General features: G+C 49.2%; 1 protein-coding gene across 3 annotated transcripts in view; it reads right to left on the reverse strand.

Annotated features, from left to right (window-relative positions):
- The window catches only part of Bicra (BRD4 interacting chromatin remodeling complex associated protein), a 71,560-nt gene extending 63,664 nt beyond the window's left edge, over positions 1–7,896 (reverse strand). For all 3 annotated transcript variants that reach the window (XM_029531815.1, XM_029531816.1, XM_021219430.2), the window contains exon 1: positions 7,840–7,896. The gene's annotated coding sequence lies outside the window, so the exon portion shown is untranslated. The remainder of the gene's footprint in view (positions 1–7,839) is intronic.
- Between the last annotated feature and the right edge of the window lie 9,336 nt (positions 7,897–17,232).

Raw genomic sequence — 17,232 nt, forward strand, 5'->3', positions numbered from 1 at the left:
TTTTGTGTGTGCATGTTACAATGGGTCAAAATCAGGGCCTCCTACATGCTGCTGGGTCTCCGCCCCAGCCTCTCACAGGGAGATTCCAGGCACTGCACTGGCACCTTACATCCTCAGACCCCTCTTTGTTCCTAACACAAAGTCTCATTAAGTTTCTCAGCCTAACCTTGATCTCCCTCTGGAGTCCATGTAGGACTCAAACTCAGGATTCTCTTGCTTCAACCTTGCAAGTAGCTGCAATTTTGGGCCCACACCACCAGGCCTAAAAAATGGGAACAATTTCTTCTGACAACATCAGCACCTGTGCTCTACATTCCATACACCCAAGGTATGAACCCCCAAACCTAGACAATCAGACAACAGTCCACAGGTTGAGATCAAGACAAAGAAATCACTGATGTCCCCAAATGGGGAACTCGGAGAGTGGATAAGCAAGCCCAAACCCTCATGACCTGTGATCTGTTTTCCCCACCTAAGAAATGGACTTAATGCAGCCACCCACTTCTCAAAGCGCAGGCCATCCCCTGGAGAAGGTGAAATGGAGTCTGGACCCCAGAAACGATAAACACCACCACCTGCTGCAATATAATCCCACCGAAAAGTCAGTAGAAGCACCCCAGCAAAAGTGAGAAATGGTTTATGCAGTGTGGAGCAGGGGTAACAGACCAAAGGAAGGATCAGAAAACAAAACCGTACCAGGAACATCTGGACGGACTATGCTACTCTGAACTCTGAGTGGCTGCTTTCCAATTTCTCTAACAGAAAGTGAGAATCTGGGCTGGAGAGATGGCTCAGGGGTTAAAAGTCTACCCAGAAGACTTGAATTCACCAACTTCAATTCCTGCGTCCTCTTCAGTTGGCTCAAAAGTAACTCCAGCTCGAAGGGACACACCACCTTTGACCTTCCTGGGCAGGGCACTCCCATGTGCAATCCCACCACCTCCCACGTCTATGTAATTAAAAAAATCAAAATGTGAAAAATAATTACAACAAAGCAGACACAGGAGCCTCCCTCAGAGGTGAGGCCGGTACTGGGCTCCTTCTGCAAGTCAGCCACGTAAACGTCACAGCCATGCAAGCAGGGGGCCGTTCTGTTACCCAGAAGTCAATTGAGGCTGGATGACCTGTGACCACCATGACTGGTGACTGGTGCCCTCCACTACAAGTGCCAATGCCTGGCCTGCTGTGATGGCCGAGTGCACAAGCCACCAACCCTGAATTCTATCCTCAGAACCACATGGTAGATGGCTCCTTACAATCTGTCCTCTAACCTCTACATAAATAAATGCAATTAGCAACACTTTTAAAGATGAGTACACTATGAATAAACCCACTGTATGGCTGGAAAAACTTTTTGTTTTTTCCAGTCAGGCTTAGTGGTGCACACTTTTGAGCCTAGCACTCAGGAGGCAGATCTCTGTGAGGCTGGTTACACAGTGAGTCCCAAGTCAGGCAGGGCTAAATAGTGAGACCCCTATATAGAAAATTAAGAATTAAAAAATAAGCCGGGCGGTGGTGGTGCACGCCTTTAATCCCAGCACTTGGGAGGCAGAGGCAGGCGGATTTCTGAGTTCGAGGCTAGCCTGGTCTACAAAGTGAGTACCAGGACAGCCAGGGCTATACAGAGAAACCCTGTCTCGAAAAACCAAAAAAAAAAAAAAAAAAAAGAATTAAAAAATAAAAACTTTAAAACACACACACACACACACACACACACAGCCAAGGCTGATGACCTGAATTTGATCCCCAGGTCCCCATATAGTGAAAGGAAAGAAGTGACTCCTCTGGAGGCTGTCCTCAGATCTCGGTACGTTCATAGTGACACTCCCACACCTCCACACATACAATAAACAAATAAACAGAAACAAACATATAAATAAATGCAAGATTGACTCCTGCACTGCCCCCCCACAATAAACAAATACATAATTAAGAGCAAGACTGAGCTCAGGGAGGTGACTCAGCTGGTTAAAGTGTACTCTGTGCAAGCATGAGGTTCTGAGTCCAGATCCCAGAAATGGAATGAAAAGCCAGGCATGGCCATGCAAAGCTCCAGCACTGAAGGAGAGGAATGGAGGGAGCAGAACACAGGGATTCCCAGCTGCCAACTAGTTCCAGATTGAGAGTCCCTGTCTCGAAGAATAAGGTGAGGGAAAGGATAAAGCAGGAGGTCTGGGACCTCCTCCCTCTGGCCTCTGCACTTGCACACAAATGTGCGCATATTCTCAAAAAACAAAACAAAAAACAAAAACAAACAAACAAAAAAAAACAAATGTGTGCGCGCGCACACACACTTACCACATATACAGTCCTAAGTTCCTATACACACAGAGTACAGTACCATACCAATGCTGGGGGGGGGGGCTGGGTGGAGTTCAAGGGCACAGCTTGTGTAAGATATAAGACCTTGACGTTGTGTCACAGAGCTGGCATCCTAGCTACTAGGGATCTAATCAAAAAAAGGCTCACAGCCAGGCGTGGTGGCGCATGCCTTTAATCCCAGCACTCAGGAGGCAGAGGTAGGCGGATTTCTGAGTTTGAGGCCAGCCTGGACTACAAAGTGAGTTCCAGGACAGCCAGGGCTATACAGAGAAACCCTATCTCGAAAAACCAAAAAAAGGTTCACAAAACCTTGGGACCTGGGAGATGGCCATGCAAGGCAGACAATCTGAACTGAGTCCCTGAACCCTATATAAGGGCCAAACAAGGCGGCGAGCATCTGTAATGCCAACATTCCTATGGACAACAAAATTTAAAATAAAAGATGTGTCAGGGAGGTGTGGCTCAGTGGTAGAGCCCCTGCCTAGAACCCCCCAGACAGGGGCTAAAGGTATGGCTTACTAGCATGCAATGAGACCCTGGATTCCAGATTCAGCACTGAGAAATCTGGCACCCTGTTTTGTGCCTACCTATTATAGAATTCCCAGCCCAGCTAGGTTGAAAAGGCTGCTTGGAAAAAAAAAAAAAAAAACTTGCTGAAATGGTACAGACCCCCAGACACAGTGACTCATGAACTTCACCCGACTTGTATTTCCTCACAACTACCGGTTAGAGCTGGTCCTGGGTTTCATGGAGGAGGAAAAACAGGACTAGGGCCAGCAAGCTCCATTTGGGTAGCAAGTTACAGACATGAAATTCAGACCCACAACTGGGTTCCAGAGCCAAGATTCTGCCCTGGACTACACACGCAATTCAGGTTCTGAGCCGGGGACACAAATACTGCCAAGCTCATTAAGGCAGCTCAGCAGACAGACTGGATGAGAACAGCCAGGATGGACAATGACTTCCTTACAGGGCAGCATCCCAGACATCTCTGAGAGCTACCAGGAGACAAATCCCAGGCCTTGATCCAGAAGGTTGGCAATACATGGTAACACAGCCACGCCATCACAGCCAGTGGAATACCACAGAGCCCCCACCCCCATCCCAAAGATGGAAAAGCTACACAGGAGGTGTTCTAGGAAAATAATGTGAAAAAGCAAAGAGTTGAATGTGGTACAAGCTGCACAAACTGAGTTTCTTGGGAGACAAGCGCATACGCTCGCCCAGAGTTGAGAAGTCATCCCTAGGGAGGAAGCTGGGGGGAGGAAGCTGGGGGGAGGAAGCTGGGGGGAAGAAGCTGGGGGGGGGTAGGGGACTGGGAGACTGGTACACAGGAGAACAACCATAACTTTCTGTTTCAGGTTTGTGTTTTGTTGTTGTTTTTTTTAATCTATCCTTTAGGTATTTATCACTTAAGAAAGAAACTTGCCAGGTGTGGAGGATGCACACACCCTTAATCCAGGTACCCCAGAGGCAGAGGCAGAGGCAGGCGGAGCTCTGGGAGTTCGAGGCCAGCCTGGTCTGCAAAGCAAGTCCAAGAGAGCCTGGATTTGTTACACACAGAAACCCTGTCTTGATAACAACAACAAAAATCTGGTGTGATAGAATCTCAGCAATTGGGGATAGTATATAAATAAATAAAAGTAAAAACAAAACCAAAACAAAAAAAATCAGGCTCAAACTTTCTCCTTGGAGTTTCTCAGTCCACCAGACAGAACTAATCAAGCCCTGCGGCAGGGAACCCAGCAATTCTCCTGCTGACCTGGCTTCCAGCAAAAGCATCCATCCGGGGGCTGATCCCTCAACAGTCCTCCCACTCCCCCCACCCCACTTCCCAGCAAGTGTAGCTGGAAACAATTGAAGAAACAAAGGCACTCTGCCCCCTCCCCCCAGCCACCACCTGAATACATATAACTCATACACAAAATTCACTGTTCCCAAACTAAAATGCCTTTGGAAAGCTCCTCAGGCCCTCTCATGGGGGACCTTGTCTGTCCTGGAGACACAAAGGCTTCAGTCAACTGGGAACAGTTAAACAGGGCTGCTACAGGCACAGAAGGAATTGGGGGGTGGGACTCCTTAGGGACCACTCAATTCAGCACTTCCCAACCTTGCTTGAGGCTATGGTGTGGCTGCATCTTTCATAGTTGGGGGGGGGGGAGCGAACAGAGGGTGGGGGGGTGTATGACCCTGCTGGGAGAGGAAGCCAGGTGCAAGGCTCCTCCTGGACGCATCCAAGAATCAGGGAGGAGACCAGGATGAGATGACCTGGGCCTCCCACCCCAGCTCCTGACCTGCAGGAGGGTGAGGGGGACTGGATGGCAGGCCCGGCTGCTGGAAGCCCAAGCTCCTTGAAAGAATGCCACGCTTTTCTGTTTCCAATTAACATCCCCCCCCAACCCCCAGACGCCCTCTGCATTCTTGAGACCAGGAGTCAAGGAAGTCTCCGGAATGAAGAGCGAAGAGCGGGAGCTGCCCTTGGGGCCAGGAAACCTCACATATGCCCAAGAACCTCCCCCCATCCTCCCTGTGACCCAAAGGTTTGATGCTGACTCCTGGTCCTTCCGTAGGCTAAGGGAACCCCTAACCCAATATCCCAGGAAAAGTTAGCAAAGCTGGCAGAGGCTTCTGGGAAGGAAAGCAAGCAAACAAGTACACAGTAGGCAAGACATAGGACGGTCCCTCTTTAGATCTAATTTAAGTTTCTCCCATCTTCCCCAAACGGCCACTTCCTCTCAGGCATACTGAATCTCTAAAGTCAGTGCTCCCAACAGCTCCTCTCCTGGTGTGTCCAGCCCTTACTTAAGTTATGTTATCCTTATGAAAGGAAGAGATCAGTGGGAGAGCAACAACCCTAGAATCAGACCCTGCGCCTCAGGACAAACTCTCCCACCTGCAACTTGGCCAGCACAACTTAGCTAAGGAGCCTCCGTTTACTTTCCTATAAAAAGGACACCACCCATATCACCTCCCTTACTGGGGACAGTTAACTTTCTTCTAGTGAGCACACCCCAGCCACTGATTACTGTATTCTCTGTTCAACTTAGCATGGACCACCCCTCCACCACGTGGGTCATCCTTATTCCAAACATCTAAGACTAAATAGTCCCTACCTCCAAGTCAGGGCAAAGAACTTCCAGTATGTTGTGAGGAGGTGACAGAGCCAAGCAGGTTACAGACCTGCCTGAGTGAGGTTAGGGCGGGTGTGAGATCCAAGTTCTTCGACAGCTGTATCAAGACACCATGTGGGTCCCAGGATAGGGGAGCAGAAACCACCACAACAGCCCCAGTCAGACAGTCAGGTCAGCTTCCCTCCCTACAGTCCAATGACAGCAATCAAGCTAAGTCCCAATCAGATGAAGCGGTGGGTGACGGTAGCATTGGGTCCCAAGCGATGCCAAGCCTTCATCCAGCTAGCCCTGGCTGAGCCCTGTCCTGACACACACCAGACGCAGGTGAAATGACCCACGGAGCTGAGCCCTCACCTTCTTCTGCCAAACAACTCTGCAGGGAAAACACCTGGCAGATTTCTTCCAAACCCAAGCCCACTTGAGTCAAGGGGCAAAGTAACACAAAGTGAGGGCCGACTGGTTTTGAGCTAGGCTGTATAAACTCTAGGACGTTGTGAATTGGGGCTCAAAGTGACCCCAACTGTGTGACCTTAAACTAGTCCTTTAACTACTCTAGGCCTCAGTGAGCCTGCCTGGAAAACGGGACCATTCACTGTGCCCACTCCTTCAGGCTGTAGCCAGGATGGAAGGCATTTAGCAGTAACCAATCCAGGGTAGAGAGTGGTTATTTCCGGCTTCTGGGAGGCGGGGAAGCTACAGAGGAAGGCAGGGTACTGAGGTAAACAACTGATAAGTCCCGTGGGGCCGCCTAGGAAAGGGGTGGTCTCTAAGCGTGGCTTCCCCTGTTTCCTCATCTTGGGGGGTTGGGTCAGAGTGGACTTAAGAGTGCAGGTGTGGGGAGGGGCTGTGTGCCAAAGATCTCTTGACTTTCAGCCCAGAGTCTTGGATGTTCACACATCTCCAGATTTTTCTGACCCTACGTTGGGGGTAGCGACAAAAGGGGATAGAGGTTTAAGACTAGGGGTGGGGTACCAAATGAAAGTGTAGTAGAGGCTGGGGACCTCAGAGGGCCTTGTCATCAAGACTTCCCCAGGAGAGCTGACCCCGCAGCCTCTGACCCCACCTCCAGGGACGTTCAGCTGCTCAGAACCACAAAGCAAAACAAAGGGGCGCGGAGAGGAAGGAGCCACTATGCCTTCCAATCACCGCGGGCGCCCGAGCCCGCGCCCTCCCGCGGCTCGTCGCCCGGTCCTCCGGCTGGCGGAGGCCCAAGGCCTGGCTGGGTAGCTCCCTGGTCCCTTGTCTCCCCGCGGCTGCCGGTGACAGGAGCCGAGGAAGCAGTGTGGGGCAGCCAAGGAGATGGGAAAACCAGATGGTCCTAAACCTCCTCCTCCCCCTACCCACCCACCCACCCAACCATCCATCCATCCGATCCCATCCCTCTCCCTCCAAGCCCGCGGCCTGGCCACCTTCCGCAGGGACCTGGCCGGGATCACTCCGGGGAAAGGGCTGCCTTTGTCTAAAGGTCACCACCCTGAGCGCGGTGCCCGGGTTGGGCCTGGTGCCTCCCATTCCTAGGCCCACGGAGTTGGAGTTCAGGGGCCGCCCCAAATCCCAGAAGGTGACAGGCGTGGAGGCTCCCTTTTTCCCCTCCCTTTGATCCCTAGGAACAGGCCTCCTGGAGGACTAGCCAGCTGAGGGGGCGGGGGTCCCCTACGCTCTCTGCCGGGGATAGGAGAATCAAGTCAACTCCTCTCATTGTTTAGGGGCGATGGAGAGGGGAGACCCAGTGGCCTGCATCCCAGTTCATCTCTCCCTACAAGCCTGCAGAGGACCCCCGATTCTCCCTGGCACCCCCAAGAGGGACTTGGGGAGGGGGCGCACGGGACGCGCGACAGGAGGGGAGATGGACCCAGCTGCCTTTCGGTGGCCCTTGGCTCTCCCCAGAAAAGGCGGGGAGCACGAGGAGGGGAGGGGGTCCCCAAGGCGGGCGGGGGGTCCCCGCCCCTCCCCCCGTGGGACGTTCGCGCTCGCCCCTCTCCTCCGGTGCATTGTATCCCGGGAAGGACCAGGGAGAGAATCGGGGCGCAAGGTTTGAGATCGGGGCGCAATGAAGGGGGAGCTCTCTGCAAGATCGGGGTGGCGGCGGAGGCGCGAGACCTGGGATGGGGGTGTGCGGATAGTGGTGGGCGCTGATCAAAAAAAAAAAAAAAAAATTCCAGCCTGAGCAGCGGCAGCGGGCGCTGCGCCCCGGTTGGGGGGCTGAGTGTGGAGTGTCGGGGGGGAGTGGGTTCGGCCCCAGCTCTGGCTCTCCCCCCCCAACACACACACCCTCGCCGCCGAGCCCCACTCCCCCCCTCGCTTTTGCGCCCTGTCACAGCCCCGACTCGCAGGTAGAGAGAGTTAAGAGATTTAAAGAGAAATTGCTACATTGTGAGAAACTCACCCTGATGTTTGAGCAGCCGTCGGCGCGGGGTCTCCGGGACGGCCCCGCACGGGCTGCACAGGGAGGACCCAGAAGGGGCCGGCCGGCCGGGCCGGTCAGCGCACTGCCTGATCGCATGGCGGGGCCCGGCTCCGCTGCGCCCGGGCCCGCCGCCGCCCTTGCAACGAAGCGGCCCCGCGCGGCCCGGCCCCGCGCCCCGCTCCGGGGAGCGCCCCTCGGGTATGCAAAAAAAAAAAAAAATTTTTTTTTTAATTAAATNNAAAAAAAAAAAAAAAAAAACCTTTCTGGTTTTGTGTCCCGCCCCTCCTCCTCTTCCTCCTCCTCTTCCTCCCCTCCGCCCAGCTTCGAGGAGGAGCCACAGAAGGCTCCGCCTCTAGTGTGGCAGCTAACCAATCGTAGCAAAGAGCGCTAGAGCGGCAGATCTGAAAGCCAATAAAAAGATGCACACTCTGTGGGAGGGAGCTCGGAGTGTCGTCACCGCCCCCTGCTCCTGGCACGGCCGGTCGGCTAGAGCGTCTGCTGGGCTGTGGTGCTGTGGGTCCGCAACCTGGAGCTAGTGTTCGACTTAGTGGTGGTGGAAGAGGAGCCAGGGTCGATTTGTGTCGGTATCCCTGCGCCAGGCCCGCCTAGGGAGGGGCCGTTGTGCTCCCTGGCCCAAGATGGGAGGATGCTCCCCAAGGCACTTAAGAAGACTTGCAAATATAGTGCGGTCGAGGGTTCCTCAAGACAGTGGGGCAGTGATGCTTCCCCGCGTTGGACCTAGAGGGTGTCAGGCGATGGGGACAATGGGGGTGACCCGGACTCCAGACGTGGCGTATCAAGTCTCTCCGAGCCTGGGGATTTTGAGCCGCTGTAGCGCGAGGACTATGGTTAGCCCTGCAGGCTCTCTAAGCCTGCTTCTTCACGCCTGGCCGGCAGCGCAGATCCGAAGCTCAAATTCCTTTGAGCGACGCTTGGATTCACAGGTCTGTTCCCAGAGCACTTGGGGCATTTTAGCCCCGCGCAGCCCGTCCCAGACCGCACCGGCCTGCCTTTCTGCACAGCACTGGCCTGCTCTCTTAACGTTCCGGTCTCACATGCCCTTGTTTCTCCCGAGCTCCAGAAAACCTGGTGCACAACAGTAGGTATCGAATAAATGCGTTGTATAAACGACTGACTGATCTGTTTTGTAAGTCTTCTTGTTGATTCCATGGCGGCACTAACCTTAGTACTTACTTAAGCATACATTTTAATTGGGGGGAGGGTTGGCGGGGAACTAGGTCTTGCTGTGAAGTACAGGCTGGCCTGGAACTCGCGCTCACCTCCCAGGTGTTAGGATTATACTTGTGTGTCACTATGACCAGCTTAATTTCTTTTTATTGCTATCGTGAGGTCTAAGGAGATATATATATATATATATATATATATATATATATATATATATATATAAGTGATGAAGGAAGTGATGAGGGTGTTTTTCTAGTATGTGCAGGTCCGGGTGCAACAATGAAAAATTGTAAGAGGCTGGAGGCTATGGGCCCTGAACAAATCAGCAAGATCCTGCTAAACATCAGCCTTTGCTACTTACTTGCTGTGTGAGTTGATGTAAATTATTTCATCTGTCTGTGCCTCTATTTACTGTTTTCTAAAATGCTGACTGTGGGTTTGTTGCTAGGGGGTAAGGGCGCTTGCCACCAGACCTGGCAATGAATTCAATCCCCAGGAGCCACACTGGTAGAAAGAGAGAACTAACGGCCACCAACAAGTTGTCCTCTGAGCTCTGTGCTTATAATGAATGTTTTTGGTGTCCTTTTAAAAATGTGATGGGCCGGTTTTATAGAGCCATCATAAAGAAAAGAAAGTGCCTGCTACTCCCTTTATATGATGACTTGGCAGAATCCATCGCGGAGGTGAAGCCTTGAGAGTTCACCCTTCCACACAGCCCGCTGGAGGTGTGTGGACCACTTGGGAAACCAGCCCTGTGCACACTGCTTTTATTTTTGTGTAGTTGGCCCATGGGTTGACCCGAGGACGTTTCTAATCAGAACTGCCCTCGGGGCTGGACATGCAGAATCACTACACTTGGGAGATGTGGGCTGGATAATCAATACCTAAAGGTCATCCTCAGCTACCCGAGGACTACACAAGACCCTGTCTCAAAAAGTCTCAGGACTTGCCCAAAGGAGAAAGGGTTAGCCTCCATCTAGATATCCTCACCAAAAGGGAAGTGTTTTGTCCAATGTCATGCATCCAGGAAGTGGGACCCAACCCTCTGCTGAAAATGTCCTCTGTGCAAAATGACCTGACCTGGGTGGCACTTGGTTGTCTGTACCAGAGCTACCAGCGCTGGAAAACTCAGAACTTAAGGCAGGACAGACAAAGAGCTAGATGACTTGAGGCCAAGGAGTTGACTTTACATGAGCTCATTCACATGGGAAATGTGTTCTAACTAGCTGCATCAGGAATTCAGTGAGAGGCATGAACTCCCTTGTTCCTCCTGCCTCGAATCCACCTTAGTTTATTAGGTGAGGCAAGGAGCAAGCGAGTTACAGCCTCAGTTTCTCTACATGTAGATCATGCTCTACAAGCACCAGATTTTCTTTAATTTAGTGTTTGGAGAAAGAGGTCTTGCTACATAGCCCAGGCTGACTTTGAACTGGCTATCTCCTTGCCTCGGCTTCCCCAAGAGCTACCAGGTCTGTCTGGGTTCTGGGTCTTTCTGCACTGTGGTATATCTTCTACTCCTGTAATGGTACACAGCACTTAGTACACAAGAAAGGTCTGCTGGGGGTTCAAAGACATCTTCTGATGTCCAGCAAGTTCAAAGCCTGGGCTACATAAGCCCTTGCCTCAAAAACAAAGGTTAGCTGAAAAGATACTGTCTATGACTAATACCCCAGACCTCTTAGGCAAGGGCTTTAAACACATGCTACTTGGAAGTCCCTGGCTGGGTGTGGAGGAGCCACGACAAGCCAGCCCCCAAGCTGAGCCAGAGCTGGCACAGACCTGGGAGATCAAATGTCCATCTTCTCTGAGCATCCCTGAAAGCCCATCCAGGCTTCCAAGCTAGTGACAAGAGCCCATGGTATGCAAAAAGCACTGTTGGGCTGGGGACATTGTTCAGTTGCTAGAGTTTATCCTAGGTTCACATACACTAGGCATGGTGGGTTGCACACCTACAACCCCAGCACTCGGGATGTATTCAGGAGCATCAAAAGTTTAGGATCAGTGGTTGGAGACGTAGATCTGTGGTTAAGACTTTGAATTACTCTTACAAGAGGACCCAGGTACTGTTCCCAGCATCCATGTCAGCTCACAACAGCCTTTAATTCCAGTCTCAGAAGAGTCGATACCCTCTTTTAGCTTCCTTAGGCACTGGAATTCAATGTGTATATATTCAAACAGGAATACCATAGTTAGAAATAAAAATAAATTTCCAAAAACAACAACAGTCTATCACATATCAAATCTAAGGCTCACTTGGGCTACACATGGCCCAGCACATCTTTAGTTCTAGACTTGAGAGGAAGATGAAGGTGGGTCTTTGAGTTCAAGGCCAGCCTGCATAATGAAACCCTGTCTTGATGAAGAAGAAATAAATCTTTTTCTTTTCTTTCTTTCTTTCTTTCTTTCTTTTTTTTTTTTTTAAGAGCTCAGATGGTGCAATGTAGTGGTGTCACACGCCTTTAATCCTAGCACTTGGGAGGCAGAGGCAGGCAGATTTCTGAGTCCAAGGCCAGCCTGGTCTACAGAGTTCCAGGACAGCCAGGGCTAAATAGAGAAACCCTGTCTCAACAAACAAACAAACAAAAACAGCTCAAATGGCTGCTGCTTTTTTTCCCTTTTAAACCTCTTTTTCAGGTTAAACCCAGGGTCTGACAGTTTTAATTATGACAGTATAGTGGAAAATAAAAGGTAGAAGCTCCGTGTTCTTGCTGTGGACAGGGCCAGATATTGGAGAACTATCATCTTGTCCTCTGAATCCTCCTCCTGCCAAGAGAGCATCCCTTTTCCGCACATTTCTGCATATGCCTTAGCTCTATCCAAGCCGAGCCTTTCAGAAACTCAGCTCACTACAGCCCAGCTCCTACCCGGGAGAACCTCATCAGCGCCATCTGTCTACAGACGATGTCAATAGCATCTGTTTAATAGCCTAGGTGGGCTTCAGTCTTGCTGTGTAGCCTAGGGCGACCTGGAACTCTCCTGACACCCCCCCCCCCCCCCCCCCCCCCACACACACACACACCTCCCGGGATTACAGCTTTAACCACCATGCCTGGATGGTGCTGTGAAAACCAGGGCTTCTTGCATAGTAGGCTAAGTACCAACTGCACCACATCTCCAGTTCTATTTTTCAGTGTATGCTGTTTCTCTCCTTCCAACACCTGGTTTCTGGAGATAAATTTCAGATCAAGTTTTGGTGGCAAGCGCCATTACTCACTGAGCCACCTCGTCAGCCCCTCTTCCACCTCCCCACCTCCGGTTTTTAAATAAATGGCTTCTACCACTGAAAGTAGAAACACTTCCCCACAGCTCCTGTCAGGCAATGGAAGCTTCAGACTTTGCGCCCCAATTGTTTCATTATCCGAGAAACTGATGGCACATGATTGGTGCATTTTTTTCTTTTGCATACACTTGGACAACCAAAGCCTGACTCCCGTCCTGAAACACTCCTGCCTTTCCAGGTTGCTTTAAATAAGGTTGAGAAGAGAAAGTTTTTACGAGACTTCCAGGGGTCTTGGTGGCCAGGAAGAGGAAGAGAAGGGGATTCCTTCGTAGTCTCTGTCCTCTAGCCATGCCCTTCCACTGTGGCCGCAGGGTACCCCTTCCGAGGACAGCCACGATCTGAGCGCAGTAATCCGGCAGCAAAATCAGGCAGCGACTAGCCCAGCCCGGCCTGGGGTCCTCAGCGCCGCAAGTGCGAAGGGCGGAGTCTGGCCTTTGATTGGCCCAATGTGGGGGCGTGGCCAGAGCTCCGCCCCACCTCTACCCCCCCACAAGATAAAATAGGCTTCGCGCCCTGGTGCTCGAAATTATTCGTGCAGTGGGCGTGGCTTATGTTTGTTTACACGCTTCTATTGGCTGCATTTGAATCGGCCCGAGCGGGTGGGCTTCGGAGGCGTGGCCTCAGAGGGCGGGGCCGGCGGCTGACAGCTCTTAGAGTAACGAATCGCTATTGAGGGGATTTTGGATCTGAAGAATCCTTTTGGGGTGTCTGTCAGCTTCCTTAATAAAGGCCAGTCAAGAAACCGAGATGCACGTTTTTGTAAAAATTCCTAAAACAAAATAAAACAAAAACCATGAATATGTTTTAAAAAGCAGATGCAGCCTAACTGCCCAACAACGAAATACTGAAATCAGCTATGATCCTGGCCCACAGTGGGGCAGGAAGTCACTGCAGTAAACAAAGAAACCGCGAAGTGACACAACAGCGCTTGCAAAGACGCAAGGAGAAGGGGAGTCCTATAAAGGCCAAAAGTATGGATGAAAAGACACGAATCATTTGCTGAGGAATTGCACAGAATAACTTACAATATGGAAATGAACGGACAGGAGTTGGGTGGATCTTAGCTCATTTTGTAACTGTTTTTGTTTGTTTTAGCTTGGTTTAGTTTTTAGAGGCAGGGTTTCTCTGTGTGGCCCTGGCTATCCTGGAATTTATTCTGTAGTCTCCCCAGTGCTGGGATCAAAAGTCTGTGTCACCACTGCCCACCTCGTTCCGTAACTTTGTAAAGTTAGAAATTTGTAGCGCCTACTCAAATAAATATAGTGTAAATTAAAATAAACAAAATATAAATGTAAGCCACACCTTACATATAAAGGTAGCATACACCTTTAATCCCAACACTCTGGAAGCAGAGGCAAGTAGATTTCTGTGAGTTCAAGGCTAGCCTGGTCTACATAATGAGTTCCAAGACACTAAGGACTAAGTAGAGAAAGCCTGTCTTAAGAACATAAAAATTATTGTTATTTTTATTATAAATTAACTTCCGAAGACTAGGTCTTAGTTCCTGTGTGAGAAAACTACACAGGGGAAATGTATTTATTTATCATGGGCCACCACTGCTGGAGCAGAGTCAAAGAAGAGAGTGGATTTATTATTTACAGGAGGAGTAAGACCCTTCATCTTCAAAGGACACATTCCAAGTCTTCCATGGATGCCTGAAAACAACTACTTTTTTTCAATTATTTTGAGATAGGATCAAGGTTGGTCTTGAACTCCTGATTTTCCTGCCTCCACCTCCCAAGCACTAAAACCTTAGGTATGCACCAGATTGAACCCAGGATTTTGTGTCTGCTAATCAAGAGCTCTACCATAGGTTCTTATTCTGTAGCCCATGCTAGGCTTCACATCACTCTGTAGCCCAGGCTGGCCTCCCATTTCTAGTAACCCTCCTGGGTCAGCCTCCACATTGCCAAGATGACAGGTGTCTGCCACTTGCCAAATCTGTCTTTTATTTCGATTTTTCTTCTATACATATGTCTGTGATAAAGTCTAACTTATCAATGAGGCACTGTGGTCCTTTGTATGAGTTGTCTCCCATATTCTCCAGTTTTAAAATACTTGGTCCCCAGTTGGATGGCCCTGTTTGGGTAAATTCATGAGGAAAAATAGATTTGCTGGAAGGAAACGGCTTTGTTTGAAGTTTCAAAAGACTGTACCATGCCCAGTTTGCTGTCTCAACTTCCAGGTCCAGCTGCCAAACCTACTTGCAACCTCACTTCCCTGATGTGATAATAATGGACTCTCATTTTTCTGGAACCAGAAGCTTAAAAAAAAAAAAAGCAAACCAAACCAAAACAACCTTCCTTGTATACGTTGCCTTGTTCCTGATGTTTTACTACAGCAATAGAAAACTAACTAAGACAGGCACATTAAAGAGATTAACATAACCAGAGTGTAGTAGCACATGACTTTAATCCTAGAACCTGAGAGATAGAGGCAGGTGGGTTTCTGTGAGTTGGAGGACAAATTGGTCTAGATGGTGACTTCCAGGACATCCAGGGCTACACAGAGAAACCCTGTCTCCAAAAACATAAATACATACATACATACATACATACACATAATAGCAAAATAGACCCATTATAACAATATACTTAATAAAAGTTACTTAGAACTTAACTAGTGTGTGTGTGTGTGTGTGTGTGTGTGTGTGTGCTTTTGAGACATTTTCTCACTATGTCACTTGGCTTGAACCTCACCATGTAGACCAGGCTGGCCTCTAAATTTACCAAGATCCACCTCCATCTGCCTCCCAACTGCATGCACAACCACATCCAGCTTCACTAATTTTTATACTTTATTTTCATTTTTAAATGACATTTTGTGTGTGTGTGTGTGTGTGTGTGTGTGTGTGTGGTGGGCATGCCTCTTTCCTTTATGTTGATGTGCAGATTGAGCCTTGTGCCTGATGAGCCATCTTGCCAGCCTTGGGATTTTATTTTTGCTTTTTAAGATTTTTTTATTGTTATTTATGTGTATGTCCTATGTTTGTGCAAATAAACACTTGAAGGGTGCAGATGCCCTTGGAGAACAGAAGAAGTCACTGGATCTCTTGGAGCTGGAGTTACAGGCAGTTGTGAGTTGCTGGAAGCCAGAGTCAAGTCCTCTAGAAGGTTTAATCAGCAAGCCACTCTTCTAGTTTTCTCCCCAAGTACTCCTCCCCTACCAGTCCCCAAGACAGGGTTTCTCTGTGTAGCCCTGAATATCCTGGAACTCACTCTGTAGACCAGGCTGGCTTCAGACTCAGAGTTCTGCCTGCCTCTGCCTCACAAGTACTATGGTTAAAGACATGCACCACCACCACCCGGCTCCCAAGTTTGGCTTTTTGAGACAAGATTTTGGGCTAAATCTTACCATGGGGCTGGAGAGATGAGTCAGCTGTTAAGAACACTGGCTGAAATTCTAGACAACCCAGGTTCAGTTCCCAGTGGTTCACAAATATCTCACAGTGATCCACCTGCATCTACCTCTCTGACATTATACCCAGCCTAAAATAAATCTTTCAGAACCCCCCCCAAAAAAAAACCAAAAAACAAAACAAAATAACAAAAAGAATAGTTGTGGTAGGAGTAAGGTTGTTGAGAGGAGAAAGAATGAAAGTTGACCCCCAGGTTGTTAAATATGGATATGAGGTTCTGGAGGTGGCAAGGCTGAGGCCAGCTTGCAAATGGTGGTTAGCACAGCATCAAAGAGTACATGAAAAATGTTCAGCACTGTTAGTCATTAGGGAAGTAAAACCACACTGTGAGAGCAATATACACAGGGTGATCATAGTCAGATGGTGTGATGCCACGTCTGTTCCCCTACTATGGGGGAGGGAGCAGAGACAGGCGGATCTCTGGGGCTTGCTGGGTAGACTACTGAGCAAGTTTCAGGTTTAGTCAGAGTCCCTATCTCAAAAAAAAAAAAAAAAAAAAAAAAAGACGGAGAGCAATAGAGAAAGACACCAGATGTCAATCTGTCTTCCGTACAAACATGTCCTGGCACCTACATGCACACACACACACACACACACACCACACACATACACCACACCACACACACACAAACACACAACTACACACCACACCACATATTCACATACATACATACACACACACACACAAACACTCAAACTACACATCATACACATACACTATGCCACACATTCACATACATACACACACACAAACACATAAACTACACACCACACACACACATACCACACCACACATTCACATACATACACCCTCACCCTCCACACACACACCACAAACACATACCACACCACACATTCACATATATACACCCTTACCTTCACCTTGCACACACACACATACCACACCACACATTCACATACATACACCCCACCCTCCACACACACCACACACACACATACCACATCACACATTCACATACATACACCCCCACCCCCACCCTGCATACACATACATACACACACACACACATGTGCGTGCACATGTACACACACTGATAGTTAGTGTTAATTGTCAACTTGACAGTACCCACCTAGAAGAGAAGACAAACCTCTGGGCATAGTATGTGACCAGACTTTTGTTTTAACCTTTTGTTCTTAAATTCCATTTACAAATTAAGACAAAGTGTTTCAGATCAATGCTTTTTAAAATATTTTATTTTTTTCTATGCATTCATGTCTGTACACCACATGAATACAGTGTCTTTGGAGGCCAAAAACAGGTAATAGATACCCCGGAGCTGGAATTACAATCAGATGTGAGTTGCCCAGATGCTGGGAACCAAACTCTAATCCTCTGGAACAGCAGTATGTGCTCTTAACAACTGAGAAGTTATTTTTCCAGCCCAAATGATTCTTGTCTTAAGGATCTGTTTGTTTTTATTTTGTGTGCATAGGTGTTTTGCCTGTATATATGACTGAGCCTCCCATC

Source organism: Mus pahari, chromosome 19, assembly GCF_900095145.1.
Source record: "Mus pahari chromosome 19, PAHARI_EIJ_v1.1, whole genome shotgun sequence".
Taxonomy (NCBI): Eukaryota; Metazoa; Chordata; class Mammalia; order Rodentia; family Muridae; genus Mus; species Mus pahari.